The following is a 10243-nucleotide window of genomic DNA, read 5'->3' as shown; positions in this document are numbered from 1 at the left end:
CTTAATAGGACAGTCTGTGAACTCTTCAGTCATAGGTACCACTGAAATGAACATGTGAGACAGAGTAGAACCACACTAATACTGTCTCTTCATTTGTGAATCCCTATGGTTGGGAAGAAATTGAAGTCCTCTGTTACAGATAAAAATCAAACTCAGGATTAGAAACTTCCAAGATCCTTTTTGTCTTAGCTGCTAGTGAATTTGAAGTAAAGCAAATGATAATCTAAAGAGATTGAATTGTTTTCTTTAAAGCAGCTCACCCACATTCCTTGCCTTTATTAGTCTGTAAGTTGGCAGAAAATCCCCCTTGTTTTTGTCCTTTTAACAAAACTTAAGGTCTCCCTTCATTACCAAAAAAAAAAAAAAAGAGCTTGTCACCCATGTATCCCATTAATTAATAGGCCACAAAGGGATGACCTGGCTAATGTTTAACAACCAACTTTCTAAGGAAAAAAAATATGCATGACAAACATTTAAATTTAATCTATATGATTAACAGGTTCTATATCACTTTCTTAAGACTAGCTCATTAAAAAATACGATAGAGCAAGTCCTGATTTGTAGTGTTTGCTAATTTACAAGGTATAAATGCTCATATTGAACATTTAGCAGTTGGCTCTTAGAAGTCAGTTCCAGCTGGCTGCAACACACCCCTGTAAGGGCACTAAAAGGATTCTATTAATGATTATATCATATTATATTATTAATATATAAATCCTATTGCTAAGGATTGTGAAATTATGGTCAACATATGGAAGTGCATGAGTTAAACTATATCTTCTAATTTAAGGAGGCAAATCCATCATATTGAGAGTTGATAGGGCTAGATTCATCATTAGAATGATTTTGGAAGAATATACATCATTTAAAAAGAACAGAAAAAATGAAAGTGACAGTGAAATGAAAAAAGTCTACTTATGAGGAAATATAGGAGCTGAGGTGGGGAATGTTTAGGTAAGGATCCGTGGAGGGAAAATAATAGGCAATACTGTGGTAGGATTAAGTTACAGGCCAGCAGGACCAATGAAGAGATTAGAAAAACAGTTTGGACAATGAATTTTGAAAGAATATAAGAATAATACTCCAAATGTATTGTGAGTAGCAAGGCAACCAGTTGGCACAGTGGATAGATTATCAGGCCTGGAGTCAGGAAGACCCAAGTTCAAATCCAGTCTCAGAAACTAATTGGCTGTGTGATCCCAGGCAGGACATTTAACCCCATACAACCTAGTTTCCTCATCTGTAAATAAAATGGAAAAGAAAATGACAAATCACTCTAGGATATTTGCCAAGAAAACCCTAAATGAGATCATAAAGAGTTGGTCATGACTAAAGTGACTGAACAACAATTCCTATAAGCACAAAATATAGTGGAACTCTCACATCTCTAGTCTAGGACACAAAGCTCTTAATTCAACTGAAGGAACCATTAGTTGTTTTGGCTGCCATCTCACACTATTTTCTTATAATGAACTGCCAGCACTACGAAGTCCTATATCTTTTCCAGATGAATTACTGCATAGCTATGTTTTCCTCATCTTATGTTCATGATATTGATTTTTTGAACCTAAACTTATTTGGTTTTACATTTTTTCTTATGAATTTCCATCAAATAAAATTCAATCTATAGTTTGAGCCCATCACAATCATTTTGGGGGGGATAGGGGTGGGGATCCCGAGAACGCATTCCAATGCTATTCCTCCCACTTTCTGTCATATGCAAGCTAGATAAATATGCCATTTATTGCTTTATTCTAGTCATTGGTGTAGACATAAAATCAACCCCAGATCCAGAGATAAGTCTATTGAAGACCTCTTTATAAACTGTCATGGAACCATTAAGGATTACTCTTTCCAGCCATTTGACCAATTCCAAATCTCTAGCTATCTAGCCCCCATCTCACTAATTCTTCTGTACAAGAATTCTATGTGAGATTCTTTCAGATATAAAGTCTAAGTATAGCTACAATAATCTCCTGACATAACACTTAATAACCCTCTCAAAGAGTGAAGTTAGAATGACTTGAACTTGATAAAACCATGTTAAACTCATTATTTTCCTTGCTTCTTTTTCTAGATGTTTACTAATAATCCACTTAATGTTATATTCTGGAATTTTTCCAGGGATTAAATTTAATCCCATTGGCCTATAGTTTCCAGGCTTCATTTTTCCACTTGATTTTTCTTTTAAAAATCAGGAGGATATCTGTACTTTTATAATACTGTTTTCTCTTAAATTCATGCTTTTTTCCTTTAAAAAGTTTTATTGATGCTCTCTGTCTTTACATTACAGCCAATAATCCTTGCACCCTGCCTCTAGAAAAATAATAAATAAAAAAAATTATACATAAGCAGTGTCTGGCTATATATGTACATGTACATATATATATATATATATATATATATATATATATATAATATTCTACTAAATTAGTCCTCCCCCTTTCTATCTTTATTTTTTCCATAGGATTTGATTATTTTTCTCATTGCTCAGAGTTCAGCTTTTGGTCATTTTCTCTTTAATATTGCTATAAGATATAGATTCACAATATATGGGAGGGAGTAAAATGCATAGAAAAATCATAGAACTTATTAATATTGATAAAAAGTGACTGAAAGAAAATCAATAGCTACTGACTTATATGTGTACTTTCCTAACAATATGAATCTTTATAAGACTCATCTAATCACAAGATGAAGACATCTGCAAGTGTATCAGTAGGGAACAGGCAAGCTTTTGCAAGCAATATTCTATAATTAGCTGTCTATCTATTCTCATGTAATTGACTGAAAGATGAGGAGAATGCAAGCTCCCACTGCGTTTGTTATTTATTGATTATGAAAAAATATTTTATTTCGTAGAGCAGAATGGATTTCTTTCAGCATGTTATTTCCCACCCACAAATCAAAACCATTCCTTATTGCTTAAAAGCTATAATGCCAGAAACAACTTTGTCCAACAACCTGCTGATAATAAATATCGTGTGAGGCATAAAACATGGAAATACATGTTTATTGAAGGTGTTGGGTATGTCTCCACAGCAAGCTTATGGAAAGATATAGACAAAATTCATGTTGGAGTTCCCAGTAATGTGAACATCTGAGGGAACCTGAGAGTTGAGATCATAGACTCATTTGAGCCAACCATTGTATTAAGCATTGGAGATGAAATTCAAGAGTGAAACTACCCCAAAGAAGCTCATGTTCCATTGTTCTATTGCAAGAATACACCATGAACAAAATTAAAACAATGTGAAATGTATATAAACTAACACAGAGTAACTTTAATATAGAAAGAGTCCTAAGAATGGGAAATCAGGGATGTCAGCATATAGAAAAGGGCATCTGAGCTGTGCTTTGAAGGAAGCTAGAATTCTATAACATTTAATTAAAGAGAGAACACAGTCTAGGACTGGAAGACCACTCAAGCAAAGGCATGGGGATGGGAGATGATTACATGAGGAACAGCTATCAGGCCAGTTTGATCAGAATATGTACCTATCACAAACCCATCAATCAACAAACTTTTTGTTTAAAGAATCTACTATATGCTAGATACTGTTGGGATGTGCTAGAGGTCTGAGCAGGGATGTGAACCAGCTCATATGTTCAGAGAGCTGATTGTTCAGTTTTCAGTGTGAGCATTTACACTTCTGAAATCAGGAAGCAGAATAAATCAGGGCCTGATTTATTGTTTCATTGACTGTGCAAACCAAAGGGAATGATGGTTAAAATGTTAATAATGCAGATTAAATTTAAAAGTGGTTTCTTGTGGTTTCTTTCTTTTTTTGGAGAATTGACCCTTGGCATACAGGTATAAATTGGAAATTCTCTCGCCCTTAAGGATCTTACATTGAAATGGAAGGAGGAGAAGTAATATGAAACGAGACTGGAAAGGTAGGTGGACGTCAGAATAAGAAGGGTTTTAAATACCAGAACCATAATTTAAAAATTCTATCCTAGAGTTCATTACAAACAATTAAAGATTTTGAATGGCAAGAGGGGGTCACATGGTCATATCTATGTTTTAGGAATGTGAATTTGGCAACTATGAGGGGGAGGGATTGAAGAGAGGAATGACTGGAGGCAAGAAGGCCAATTAGGAGGCTGTTGCAATAGCTCAGGGAGAAATAATGAGGGCTTGAAATACAGTAGAGGCTTTGTGAAAGGAGAAATAGGAATCAATCAGAGAGATATTGTAAAGTTAGAATCGACAAAGCTTGGCAACTGATTGGATGCAGGGGACCTTAAAAGCTAGTCATAAAGATTTTTCTTTTAATCCAGTGGGCAATGGGGGAACCATTGAACATTAAATTGAGTGTTAAGAATTGCCCTAATTTGTTACCTATGTTTTCTCTTGCAAGTTATAACTACTTACCCATTTTTGTCTATAAGCCTCAGGATGGCTAAATTCTTTGATCTCCATCCTAGCAGAATGAGCATCATGATCTCCAGGCTAGGAAATGAATTAGCCCTGGAATCCAGTGTCTTTAAGACCTAGTGCTCCTTGCTCATTTTAGCCTGACATGTTTTATTTCTTTTTAAACTGACTTTTGCTGAGTCTTGACCTAAAGAGTAGGGCTAGGAAGCAGGTTGGATTTTTGTCAAGGGTGTTAGACATAGATAACAGTATGATTATGGAGGCAAGGGATAGTCTGGGTCCTAGCTGTTGGCTATGAACATGGGGGATGTAGGCATTGGTTATAGCAGAGATGACAGATTAGCTCTTCAAAGACAGCAGGCTCAGATTTTTTCCCTTTCTGAATGTTAGCACTACAGATAATTCTGAGGGAAGCTCACTGCTAAGGTATAATGCTAGAATAAATTGTCTTCTGTGATTAGGAGGCCACCCTGGTCTAGCTAGTCCTGTATCTCCTTGGTATGTTTAGGCAGAACTTATTCTATACCATTTGGCTCTTTATCACTGGAATCTCAGATGTTCAGCTATTGCTGTCTGTGGATAGTAAAATTTCTTCCGCATAGTTCATATTTATATTTGTTCTAATCCATTGCTTCCTGTTCTATCCCATTACTTAGGATCTTTCTGCTCTGATAGCTACCCTCACCAGCAACTTCTCACCAACCTCTAAGAAACACTCAGTTCATCCTTGCATGAGCCCTGCTACACCTTTGGTCAGTGCAGCAGTGTCAGAACTACAAACTTCTACTTGGGAAAAATGTAGCTATCAATTTGTGGGGCACTTGAAAGATGTCTGGAGAGGGGAATTCAACAGCTTTGTCTCTTGGGTGGCATATACTCGCTTGACAGTCTTCCAAATCACCATGTTAGTTTGTGATGAGTTGAGAAGCAACATGGGTTATTAGTTAGAACACTGAACTTGAGGTTAGAGTTAAAACCTGGGTTTAAATTCCATTTTCAAGGACACTGCTTTCTTAACTGAATGACTCTTCTCATAAGTCGCTGGAAATTTTGAAGCCATTTCCTGAGAGCTCCTTCTTTACTCCTCATATTATATCACTCATTCATCTTCCCCCATTATATCCTCTTTAACTCCTGTCTTGGAAGAAAAGATGACCCTTCTTGTCACAGCAAATGCTTTTATATGTCTCCTGATCCAGTACTCTGTAATCTTCTATGGCAGTTTACTCTCATTATTTATTGTAGTCACTTTCTCGGATCTTTCCTATATATGATTTCCTTTCCACTGACTACAGGCAAGTCCATGTTCCTTCATTCTTAGAAAGTCTCCAAATGATCTGATCATCCTTGAGAGCTAACATTCTTTAGCTTGCCTCCCTTTCTCAGCTAAATTCCTTAAGAAAGTCTTTTTTTTATCAGATGCCTCCACTTCTTTTCCTCTCACTTGGTTTCTGAACTTTCTAAACTATGGCTTCCAATCTCATTATTCAATAAAAATACCTCTCTCCAAAGTTGCCAGTGATCTATTAACTGCCAAATCAAATGACATTTTAAAAATATTTATCCATCTTGACTTCTCTGTAACCTTGGAAAACTGTTGATCATACTGTCTCCTTCTGGTCATTTTCTCATCTCTAGTTTATCATGATATTGCTCTCTCTTACCAGTAAATAGAATTTTCTCTTACTTGCTCTCCTACTTGTCTGTCTTCTGTTCTTTTCTTGGGTGTTTATTTAGGTCAACATATGTATTGAAACTCTCAAACACTAATTTTCTAGTTGCTCAATTTATTTATTTCCCATGACCTATTCCTCCACCCCACTCCAGCCATACACAATGATGATCATACCCTTGTTCTTAATATCACTGAAAATACACAGTCCCTATTCTCATGAACTCTGAAATTCCCTTATGTGTTCACAATTTATTGCCATTTCCTTTTCCCCTCTACAATCTCAAACCTTGTTCTCTCTTTTTACCATCATCTCCAATTCTTCATCTTTCTAGTTCTTGCCTAGCCATCATCCCTGTACTGGTTACACTCTCCTTCCTCCCACATCTTGATCTTCCGGTGGACCTGTTCAACTTTATATCATCCTTTTCTCTTGAATCTTTTACCCTCTAATCCTATTGCTGATCTTGCAACTGCCTTTCTTTTACTGTCTGCTACCTTCATTCCCATCGGCATGTTGCCAAACACAAATAAGGAAAATCATGAGACTATGCTGACCAGATCCCTTACAAATTTATATTACATAATCTTAGCTGGACCCTCAATGCAGCAAGACAACACTTTTATATCTTCCTAATTGACACTCTATCCCATTTTACCATAGTAACTTATCTAGATCTTTTATTCTCTTCAACTCTCCCATATCTCTCCTTTCCCAACCTCTCATGTGAGAACTCATTCACTGAGAACTCCTTCCCAACTCAACCCACCTTCAAGGTATCTTCTGCTTTCTCAAGTGAAAAGGTCACCTTTCTTGCCAAAACAAAATACCTCTACATGAACAAACGATCCCATCTCAACTCTCCTTTAACAGTAGAACACTCTTATTCTTCAACTTATCTTCAATGTCTTTTATTCTACTGCCTACAAGCATGCCTGTGTCTCCCCTCTTCCCAAAAATAGCTTCTCTTGATTTGTCCCTTTCTCTCTTTTGTGGTTCAGTATCTTATTCTTATTAAACATCTTTGGAATAAAGGGAGTTTGGGGGCAGTAGGATATTTTCTTGGCATAACTAAGGAAGTTTACCAGTTAGGGTGAGAGAACAAATGGAAAAACTGGGAGATGGAATGGAGCAAAAGCTGAGGGAAGAGCTGTAATATAAATAAATGAGGAATCATTGGTAGATTCCATCTTTCACTGAAATTAAAAAAGGCAGTTTATTAAATTAGATCATGCTAACAAGGGACAAAAATACCTTTCCAAATAATGATTCATCTGTTTTTCACAAGGCTTTCCCCCAGCCAACCCCCTCATTACACTGGTATTTGGGGGGATGAAGAAGGAACAAGTTATGAAAACTGTCAGGCTGCCAAGTTTAAGGACTGATACCTGTCCCTAGCTTGAATGATAAAAATAACAAAAAAAAATATTCCTCTAATGGGTTTAGAGCTTTGGTGCTTTATGAGGGCCACTTCAGCCCTGATAGAATTAAGTATAAATATAAGAAAGGCATGGAATCATCACAAGGATCATTGAGGGCATTTTCACCAGATCAATTCTTTTGAGTGTTTCAGTATCTATTAACACCACAGATGCTCCCTGAAGTAGCTTTGTAGGACAAACTCTTTTCCTTGACACTATTGGTATTGCTCTTTTGGTGTTGTGGGAAGATCCCTGGCCTAAGAAATAGGGCATCTGTTCTTGGTCTTGCTCACTATCAACCACACAACCTTGGAAAAGTTGTCTTACTGGGACCTCAGTTTCTTCATATAAAAATGAGGATAGCAACAATAATTCTCACTTATGCATGCTTTAAGATTTTTTTCTTTTTTCTTAACTACCTTGTGAAGTAGGTAGTGTAGATATCATTAACGTTCATTTACAAATCAACCAACAATCAATCAATGTAGACATTTATTTATTAAGTTCCTAATAGACTATCAGTTCAGGGTCCTCTTGGGCTCCCAAGATCCTTTCAGGGGCCCTGAAAAATCAAACAGTTTTCATAATACTAAGACACTTTAAATTTAAAATATGGTAAATATAGATGGACAGTAATCCATGTAAACAAAAGCTTTGGGGGATCCTCAATAATTTCAAGTGTGTAAAGAGGTCCTGAGTCCAAAATTTTCAGAACTACTATGCTGGATGATAGATATACAGAGACAGAAATGAAACAGGTCCTACTATCAAAGATTTTCTATAAGTATGGTCCATGGGGGTCCCCAAAAATCCTAATGGAAACTTCAAAAGGTCAAAATTATTTTCATAATAGTACCAATACATTTTGATTTCTAATATGGTAAATATAGATAGATATGATATAATAGAGAAAAGATTTTGGGGGAGGGGTCTTCAATAATTTTTAAGATCAATAAGGGGTCCTGAGACCAAAGAGTTTGAGAACTATTATGCTCAATAGACAATAGGTGTACAAAAATGAAAATGTCCTCGTTATCAAGGATCTTATTGGAGGAAAATATAAAAGTAAAAACTTTTTACAAAGTAAATAAGAGGTACTTTCACTGGGGGAGCTCTGGGTACTTAAGGGCATCAAGAAAGGCTTCAGGTAGGAGATCATCTTTGAGCTAAGCTTCGAAGAAGCTAAGAATTCCAAGAGATGGAGATGAGGAGGGAAGGAGTTCATTTTATATAAGGGAGACCACCCATACAAAGGTGCAGAAATGAAAGGTGTTATGAGTGAGAAACAGCAAGAAGGCCAGTATGGCTGGACCATGAGTGTGTAAGGTAGAGTAATATGTAATAAGACTGCAAAGGAAAGAGGGAGCAGTGGGGTGAAAGGCTTCAAATGACAAAAAGAAGAGTTGGTGCTTGATCTTATATTGGGAATCTATAGGTATAACAGGTTCTGGAAAACCAGAGTTTATGGAATAGGAAAGTGATATAGATGTTAGAGCAATACTCGAGGAATAACATTAGCAGATGGGTAGCGGATATATTATAGAGTAGAGAAGCTTGAAACAAGAAATCCAATTAAGAGGATATTATAGGGGCAGCAAGGTAGCACAGTGGAGTCGTGAGGACTTGGGTTCAAATTTGACCAGAGACACTTCCTAGCTGTGTGATCCTGGGAAAGCCATTTAACCCTGATTGCCTCGCCCTGGCCATTCTTCTGTCTTACAATTGATACTGAGATAGATTGTGAGGATAAAAAAGACAATACTATATATACAAAGTTCTTAAGCAGTTGGTGGCTACTCGAATGGAGAGAAGGGGGCAGAAGCAAGGAATGTGGAAATTGACTCAACAAGACTCGTCTATTGATTGAATATGTGGACTGATGGAGAGTAAAAAGAATTAAGGATAACTACAATATTGTGAAGCTAAATGACTGGAAGTTAAGGATTTCAGAAGGATACACTGATTCTAAATACAGTGTGGTCCCCCCCCCCATGTGCCCTGAAGCCTCTCAGTATCCTTCTAATCTCACACAATTGTTATGACAATCTAATGAAATATTGGTGAATGCACAAAGAATAGACCCTGTGGAGAAGTCAGGGTTTATTATTTTATTCTTATTTCCAAGTGTTTTTTTTTAAGAAATTTAATTTATCCTTGAATCATACCATCTGTTGTCTTCTGAACTAAATGACCACTTTGAAATAGAAATAGAAGAAAAGGCAATATTAAACCACTACTGACAGTCAAGGGGAATGCTCATCACAAAACAGGGGGACCATATGATTTTGTGCCTAGACCGTGCTGTCAGTAATGCTGACTTAAACTTCAGATTTGGTTGAGCAAAGGATATAAGCAAAACAACAACAATAACAGATAAAGCATGATTGAAACTAAGCAGTGTGGTTCATTCAGCCAGTCAGTCAGCCAGTTAACATTAATTTACTACTTTACAACTAGCACTTACTATGTTTACTATGAAGCCAAGGAAGAATGCCAGAGAGAGTGTAAGGTCAGGAGTCAGGAAGACTCATCTTTGTGAGTTCAAATCTGGCCTCAGACTATAGCTGTGTGACCTAGAGCAAGTCACTTTTACCCTGTTTGCCTCAGTTTCTTCATCTCTAAAGTGAGTTGGAGAAGGAAATGGCAAATCACTCTAGTCTTTGCCAAGAAAACTCCAAATGTGGGCATGAAGAGTCAAAAATGACTGAAACAACTGAACAACAATAACAACAAAGCAGAAAAAATGTGAATAGGCAAAGACCTAACCA

This window comes from Monodelphis domestica, chromosome 1, assembly GCF_027887165.1.
Source record: "Monodelphis domestica isolate mMonDom1 chromosome 1, mMonDom1.pri, whole genome shotgun sequence".
Taxonomy (NCBI): domain Eukaryota; kingdom Metazoa; phylum Chordata; class Mammalia; order Didelphimorphia; family Didelphidae; genus Monodelphis; species Monodelphis domestica.
The sequence above is the reverse complement of the archived record's forward strand: the minus strand, read 5'-3'. Positions refer to the sequence as shown.